Here is an 8,519-nt window from a genome sequence, read left to right as displayed (position 1 = left end):
TCTTCGCGATTGGACAGTACAATTGATTTTGCTGGAGGATAAGAATTGGTTTAAGTTAAAGTGCAACCCCCCGGGACCCGGGAGTGATCTGTGAGAGAGAGCCTGCTGAAAAGATACGGACTTTGACAGCTGTCAAACTAGCTGTCAAAGCTGGGAAATAAAAGGAAACGTTGTTTCTGGTGACTCTGCTGGCTAGAGTTTCTTTAATTTGGATACAAATTGTCGGGAGTAAAGGAAAATAAGTTACATTTGGACTATTGGATTGAAACTGGAAAGACACTAAGTAAATAGAATCCCCCTAGAGGGGACTTTTGAGATATTGCAAGAAATGGCTGTAAGTGGAAAAATACTCGCTGAGCTGAATAGGACTTTTTATCTCCTGGGAAAGCTCCAGGACCAGAGCGATATTTTGACAACAAGGGCAACAGCATTGAATGATACAGTAAATAATCTTATGGGAACAGGAAGAGACTTGACACAAGTTTTCGTTTCTGAACCAAAAGCCCTTGAAGTTGGAACAGAAGCTGCTGCAGCTGGGGAAATGAAATTTGATAAATCCCAAGAGACATATGAGGACTTGCTAGAAATTGAAGGTGAAGCCACAATGTTGTGGAAGATCAAGCTAGACCAGAGGCCTGGTAGCATAAATTTGATTAAGATGGAAAGTGGAGCTTTTGGGACATATAGATTCAAAAGATTTAAGAAACAAAATTTGAGCTCCACTTTTAAATACAGAGGCCTGCTTGGGGAAAAAATGGACATTATTGGGACAGAGCTTCTTCGAGAGTAGGTGTTGAAAATAAAGGACTGTCAAAAAGACCGGCAGAGAGAAACTGAGAGAGGTTTAAAAGCCTCAGATGTTTGGGATCCAGGTTGAGAATAGATGCACTGATGGACATTGGATTGGGGATCAAAACCGGGAAAGGGAGGGTGGGATCTGGGAATCCAAAGGGTGTTAAAACATAATCTGTTTAGATCTTGTTTATATGTTTATTTTTTGTAATTTTTATGGAATGTGGGAAAATCGTGGAAGGGAAATTTGGGTCGACTTTAGGAAAAAGGTTCAAGATTAAGTTAAAATTGGGTTTTTTAAATTAAATAGATATAAGGTTCTAAAAATAAATTGAGGAACGAAAGAAAGAAGAAAAGGAAAATAATAGCATGATTTAATCAAATTATTAAGTTAAGGTTGAGAAATAAGATAAGAACTTGTTGAGCGGATAATAATGAAATAATAATACAGAAGGGGGAGGTGAGAGGAGGTCGGGGAAATAAGGTTTAAGGGAAAAAAGGGACTGAAATTATACCTGGTTTTTTTGTGTGTATGTTTGTATGTTGGTATGTGTTTATGTGTATAAATGGAAACTTTAATAAATATCATTTAAAAACGAAACAAAACACCACAGCAGATGTGAGAGCCAAAACGAAACCACAAGTTTCCCCTAAAAGTACAAGGGTTAAAGCATGCATTTGTTTAAAGCGGTGGCCCCATCACTCTGTGGCAAATGTGCTGAAGTTACTGTTATGAATTCACTAGTCTGTGTTTACCTGAGCATGAATGTGGACTAAGGATTCTGAGCTCCTTTGTTCTGATTTGATACACGATGTCCAATCACAGAACGTTTCAGGATTGGGGCCTCTGCCATTGGCCCTTGAACTCTGAGTTGTGATTCGCAACTTGGAAGTTTAGACAGCCAATCATGTTGGGAGTGGGAGTGGCCCAGGCTTTCAGAAAACTATATAAGCAGTTGCTTTGCCCCTGTTTCCCAGTTATGTAGTTCAGTCAAGGTTCTTGCCTCATGGAAACCCACTCACCTTCTTGAGCACCACAAAATCATTTTCTGCACCTGTGCGCTTGTTGATTTCCTCTTCATACCTGTTGGAGGGAGGGGGAAATTGAGTGACTCATTACCACTGGATGAGTGAAAGTAAAGACCTTCCCACCTATTTCACAGCCTCCCATCACCATCTGTCACCTGCCACATTAATCTTTGGGTCTTTCACCAGAATAAAGTAGAAGGATGGAACCCATGTGCAAAAAAGTAAGCACATCCCTGTTTGAAGACTGATATTTGCTGAAGCTAAGAGTGATTATAATTCCTTTTATGATTTATGGCTTACAATAAACATATGTTTTTTGTTTGTTTAAAACATTATTGTACTGATTAGTATTATTTTTATTTTGAATTGCACATGGTGGGCACCATAATCTTTTCAGTGTTTAGGGCCTCTAAAGGTCTTAAGTTGGCCCTGGTAAGAACACTCTCCATGCCCTGCTCCCTCTCTCCATGAATCTAACTCCTCGCCATCTGCCACCATCTACTCCTTCTTCCTCCCCATTGCTACCTGCCACCCACTTGCTTTCCTGGCAAAGAGCCAATGAGCAAGTAGACAGGGGCATCCACTGCTTCTCTCTCTCCCTCTCTCTCAGCACCTCCACCACCATTTGGGCCAGAGAGAAAGGTGGGTGAATGCTGGCAGGTTGCAATGCTGAAGAAGACGAGGAGGAGGAACTTTGAGGGCTTTTGTCATGGGTGGAGTTTGGGCCCTCAGAAGATGCCCAGCCAGGCTGACTTTTGACACGTGACCAAAAATAAATAAGATTTTCATCTGACTGAGATTTTGCTTCACATTTAGAGCATCGGCAGTCAGCTAAGGAGAAGACTGACAGACTCCTTTTCATTTGTCTATTTTACAGTCTTTTGCCTTCAGTCAGATTGCTGCAGTATGTGCAAGTAACCTGGAGCAGGGGTTTCAGTGTGGCTGTCCCTGTTGTGGAACAGTTTCCCTCTTGAAAAACACCCACCACCTGCACTTTCCAGAAACAACTGTGTTCCAGCAGACTTCCCTAACTGGATAAATGGGTCTTTGTCCTGACAGTCTAATTTGTATTGCGTGGACAGGCGGAGTCCCCAGATCCCGAGCGCCCCCCCCCCGTCATGTGGAATAACGACTCAAGACAACGTGCTATGGGATTAAATTGGTCACAACTTTATTAAATTTCAAATGTGGGTAGACCATGGCTCAGGCTTTGGGCATTCTCCCTCCCCAGCCCCCAGCCGGGGACCTAGGGGGCTTCAGGGTTATCCAGTGTGTGGGGGGGATGGGCTGGCTCTGGAGAACATATGTTTAAGCAGAGATAGCCGCCCCCATTACGCCACCGCCCCAGGGGAGAGCAATGACGACCTTTCGGTGTACAGTCAAAGCCTCCCTTCAGAAACCCCTTTAACGGGGAACCCTGGTATCACCGCCGCAAAGAGGAAGATGGACTAAAGGATTCCGCCCAAGGCCTGATACTGCCAAAGTTGTGGCGTTTTGCTACGGGAAAGGCAAAACCTGCCAATGCAGGGGAATTCCTTTCCGGCCCTTTGACAGCGACCTTAACGTAGCAGCGCCCGCATACCTGTGAAGAAAAGTTAACCTGCAAAACCTGTGAATAAAAGTTAACCTACAAGATAAGACATTAACTGAGGGTGGGTAGAGTGGGAGAAGCTCTGGAGCCAAGTGAGGATTCCCAGGTAAGATCCTCCCTCTATTGTGTGGGCAGGTAATCCCTCCCCTACCTGGCCTGGTCTCCTTGGCAACGCTTCCCCCAGGTGGGATTGGACAATTGACTGGGGTAGGCGGAGACCTCCAGGTATCCCACCTGAGGGAAGGCAAAGCCAAGCCTATGCTGTTGGAGCCGCTCCAGATCTACGGCTGCGCACGCAAAGGGCACCCCCCCCCCCGTTTTTAGAGGGGAGCGGTCATTGTCTTCTTTTAAATGGATCTGCTGTCGTGATGCTTTAAACTAGTTGGGGTTTTTTTGTTTGTGTTTTTAACTGCACACCCCCTTGAGATAATTGTGCAGAAGTTGATTTGTAAATTAATTATGGTTATGATAGAATTGTAAATGTGGAAGTGACCCCAAGGATCATCTAGTCCAACCCCCTACCATGCAACAATGATGATGATGATAACATTATTAATAATTTTACAATACCCACCTTATCTTGAAGTCATCCACAGTATCCTGCATGTTCAATTCCATGCCTAATTGTGGTCTCTGTCCCAGAAGACTATCCAGTCGTCTTCTTAGATTACTGATGTATAACTCAAATAAAAGTTCAAGGCTATGCCCGGTGGTCTTTTGCCCCTGCATGAGGCTCCATTTGGTCTCTAGCATTTGGTTCTGTTGCTCCAGGAAACGGACCTGAATGTATCCCACCAAGACAAAAATATGTTGAATGTTGGCATTGTGTACAGACAAAACAGAATATGGGTTGCTAAGCTATACCACCTTCAAAGGAGGCAATATCTTGACATCTTTCCCTTCTGTTTTTAAATAGATTGCAAGAAATTGCCACGGCAAATACTTTACATTAAAAAAAAGGATGGTGAAGTTTGGGCTCTCATCTGCCGGTAGGTACCAAGCAGTGGAGTCTGGTATCTTGCACAGCTACCTGCTCTTCCAACTACAACCTCCATCTTTATTCATGTTCTCATTTCTTCCTAGCAATCCCATGCTAAATACTCCTTTGCTCTCACATATTGCATAAGTGGGTACAGCATTTTAAGAGCTTGAGCTATGAACGGGAAGCACCTTGTTCAAATTTCATCATCTCTAGGTCTTTCTCACAAGACAAGCAAAAGCTGAACTCTATGCAAGGTACACAAAGCTATCTAAACATTTTCCATTGTTTTAGCTGAAGGAGAATGAAACTGGATCCAACTACAGCAGGTGTGCGGAGCCTTTGGTTCCCATTATACCCAGCTGCCATTGTTCATAACCAGGGATAATGGGAGTTGTAGTTCTTCCCCATCTCTGGATGTGATCCATGATGTGAGAGCAAGGATGCTCCACAAATACAGTGATACCTCAGTTTTCAAACGTAATCCATTCTGGAAGACCGTTCGAGTTCTGAAATGTTTGAAAACTGAACAATCAATACAGAAAACTCAACACGGAAGCCGCATGGCATGTTCGACTTCCGAGACATGTTCAAAAACTGAAGCATTTACTTCTGGGTTTACGGCATTCGAAAACCAAAATTTTCATCAACAGAGACTTTTGAAAACCGAACTACCACTGTGCACGGCTGTGTCTATTTCTAGCAATGAAACATTGGTAGGATATAGTAAGCAGGGAAAGAAAACAGTAGCAGGATGAAACTTGTTTTAAAGTAGTGTAAAGTTTTTAGGATGGCATCCAGGGAGAAACTTTCCTTATCAATGAAGGAGGCAAAGTTGTTGTTGAGTGTCTTGATCTGCTCCTTCTCTTCCTTCCTCACCTTCTGGATGGTGGGGTCAATCTCCAAGTTAAGAGGCACCAGGAGGTTTGGGTTGATGGTAACCTCATGGATGCCACCTGCGCCAGCTCCATAGCCACCACCACCTCCTAAGCCATAGAGGCTTATGCTGCCAAAGCCACCACTGACACGTCCAAAGCCTACACGACCTCCCCAGGAGACTGAAACCATGCTAAAGCTAGTTCAGCTACCTGGGATAACAGCTGAAGATGTGCTAAAATTCTCCTCAGGGGTAGAAGAGGAAACAGAGAGAGACAAAGAGAGATGAGACAAGACAGCTGGACAGCCAAGGTGAAAGGATCCTCTGGGATGCTCATGCGTTCCCCCTTTTTATCTCATTGGAGAGCTGGGTTTGGCAGCTGGAGATCACAGGTAATTGGCTTGAATCAATCTCTTTGGTATGTCTGGCATGAGGCCTTTTCCATTATTTTCATCACTTCATGGACCTAATGTAGTGTCCTGATGGCTTGTAAAACTGGTAAGTGGAATTTCCTAACTCTGTGTCTTGCCCAATGCATGATGGTTCTTTTAAAATTAGATTCAGAAGCAATACAAATGCAAGTGGGTGAGAAGATTACAGTTTTTATTCTGAACAGTAAGTAAAATAAACATTACCAAGCAGCACTTAAATCTGCCAATGAAATGCCCTAAAGGAGCGGCAAAGCGAATCCCAAGTAGCCTTCGATGCATAGCACTGTGTCCAACAGTCAGCTGAACTTCTGAACTTCTATGCTCCAAAACTAGATATTTTATAGATGCTGGCTCAGCTATGAGCCACCCTGCCCTACATCAAAGACACATACTGGCCACTGCATGTTTTTAGCCATTTGCCACCAGACGACACACCAAAGGCAACCATCAAAGACTTTTCACAAGGGATAGAATAGGGAGGTAATAAACATAGGTAAAGGGATGTGGGTGGCACTGTGGTCTAAACTACTGAGCCACTTTGGCTTGCCGATCAGAAGGTCGCGGGTTCAAATCCCCACAGTGGGGTGAGCTCCCGTTGCTCGGTCCCAGCTCCTGCCAACCTAGCAGTTCGAAAGCACGTCAAAGTGCAAGTAGATAAATAGGTACCGCTCCGGCAGGAAGGTAAACGGAGTTTCCGTGCGCTGCTCTGGTTTGCCAGAAGCTGCTTAGTCATGCTGGCCACATGACCCAGAAGCTGTACACCGGCTACCTTGGCCAGTAAAGCGAGATGAGTGCCGCAGCCCAAGAGTGGCATTGTGAAGTGCCACAACCCTAGAGTTCTCTGCGGCTGGACCTAACAGTGAGGGGTCCCTTTACCTTTAAATAGAGCCAGGAAGAGATAGGCAGGAAGAGTTGACCATGTCAGATCACTATCTCAGCGAAATTCTTCCAGAATAATTATCCCATAGAAGCCTGCAGTTCAGAGTGCTGGAGTTTCCTAAAGGCATTGCTTTTAACTTCATATAAATTAACAAGTGACTTTTTCTTCTTTGAACATGATGGGAATAGAGGAGGCTATCTAAAGCTCAGCAAGAGCTGCTGAGGCAGCTCCCTTGAGAATGATTCTCAACTAGGCACATTTTCTTTCTTTCTTTCTTTCTTTCTTTCTTTCTTTCTTTCTTTCTTTCTTTCTTTCTTTCTTTTTCTTTCTTTCTGACATTCCTGTGGTCTTCCTCTGTCAGGTGCAACACCCATTGTGAAGTCAGTGATGCCACAAGTGTGGACCCAAATACTCAAGTTTGTCACTGGGCGAAACAGGAGGTGCTCATATTGCAACGCTTTGCTTATCGCAATGCATTATATGTAGTTGGTTTGGAAACTTCAGTTAGTGCAGAATTTGGCAGCCAGGTTGCTCACTGGAGCAAGACGATTTCAGCATACTACACCAATCCTGGTCTGACTGCACTGGCTACCAATTAGTTTCCAGGCCCTATAAAGCCTTACACTGCTCAGGACCGCAATACCTCAAGGTACTGAGCTATACCACCTCTGTGCATTTGGACCTACCTGGGCTCTGAGATCATCCTCTGAGGCCCTTCTTCATGTGCCTTTTCCATGAGAGGTTTAGAGGGTGGCAACACAAGAATGGGCCTTAAAGCAAGTTGTATGAAAGGAGCCCCACACAGTCAGAATCGATGCACACAGCTTAGATCGACAGCAGTTTTATTACGGAGATGGCATGAAATTGGAAAGACTTCAACATAAACACAAAAGTAATACAAGTGCTGTGGTGGTTTGAGTACAATTATAGACCAGAAATACATCTCCTTTCCTTGCAAGGAGCCATCAGTCATGGAGCCAATAAACTGATATGACCCTTTTGCTTATTCCAGGTGATTCTGCTACATATTGATTGTGCAAAGACCATTCTGGTGTTGATACTTGTTTCCAGGCTCTTATACATAATGGCATAACATTCTGGGAAAATTAATTCACCCAAGGCCAAGGTAAAGACAGCTAAACTGTAGACGTGTTATTGTTTTGAAAACAGCAATAAAGAACACAAAAGAATTCTATTTTTACTGCAAACACTGAAACAATTTCTTCATTTTTTCCTGATTTCTGCTTCCTAATCCCAAAGTTGTTAGAAAACCGAGAATGTTTTCAGTGAACCACTGAAACACGTTTGTCTTTGGAAGAGCATTCAAATTTCCCGAATTTTATATAGATAGGGTTTGTGTTTTCTGCATTATTCCAGAGAAAAACCTTCCAAGAAAAATGTTCATGGACCCAATATGTTTTATGGAAACCAAAATTACAAATGACAATCCTTCTTTATTTCCTCTGGAAGGTATTTCACATGGAAAGAATGAACGTCATCCCATAATAGTTGGCTTTTACGCAGCATTACCCAATCACTCTTAAGGGTAAAACTAAATATGGAAAGGGAAATCCACTACTTGATTTCCAGATTATATTTTAATGACTACATTGAGGGGGAACTGAATCAGGTTTACAGTGTTGAGGGAAGAGGTGTAAGCCTTTTGCCTTTAACATTTGCCCTGCAACTACCCCCTCCACAAGAAAGTATTGTTAGCTATAGAAGGAAACAAGACCACAGGTCCCCATCCCATTAATTTGTCAGAAGAGACATACATATTATGCCCATTATTTTCAGAAAGTAATGAATTGCTTTTATTAGGGGACAATTATTGCGTTTTAACTTCAATGCGTACTTTATGGCAGATGTGAAAATTGAAAATGTACCGTACTTAAAAAACATATGGTTAGCCAATGAAAAGCACAGTAAATGGTAATGGC

Source organism: Podarcis erhardii (assembly GCF_964252035.2).
Source record: "Podarcis erhardii genome assembly, chromosome: 2".
In the NCBI taxonomy this organism is placed as follows: Eukaryota; Metazoa; Chordata; class Lepidosauria; order Squamata; family Lacertidae; genus Podarcis; species Podarcis erhardii.
The sequence above is the reverse complement of the archived record's forward strand: the minus strand, read 5'-3'. Positions refer to the sequence as shown.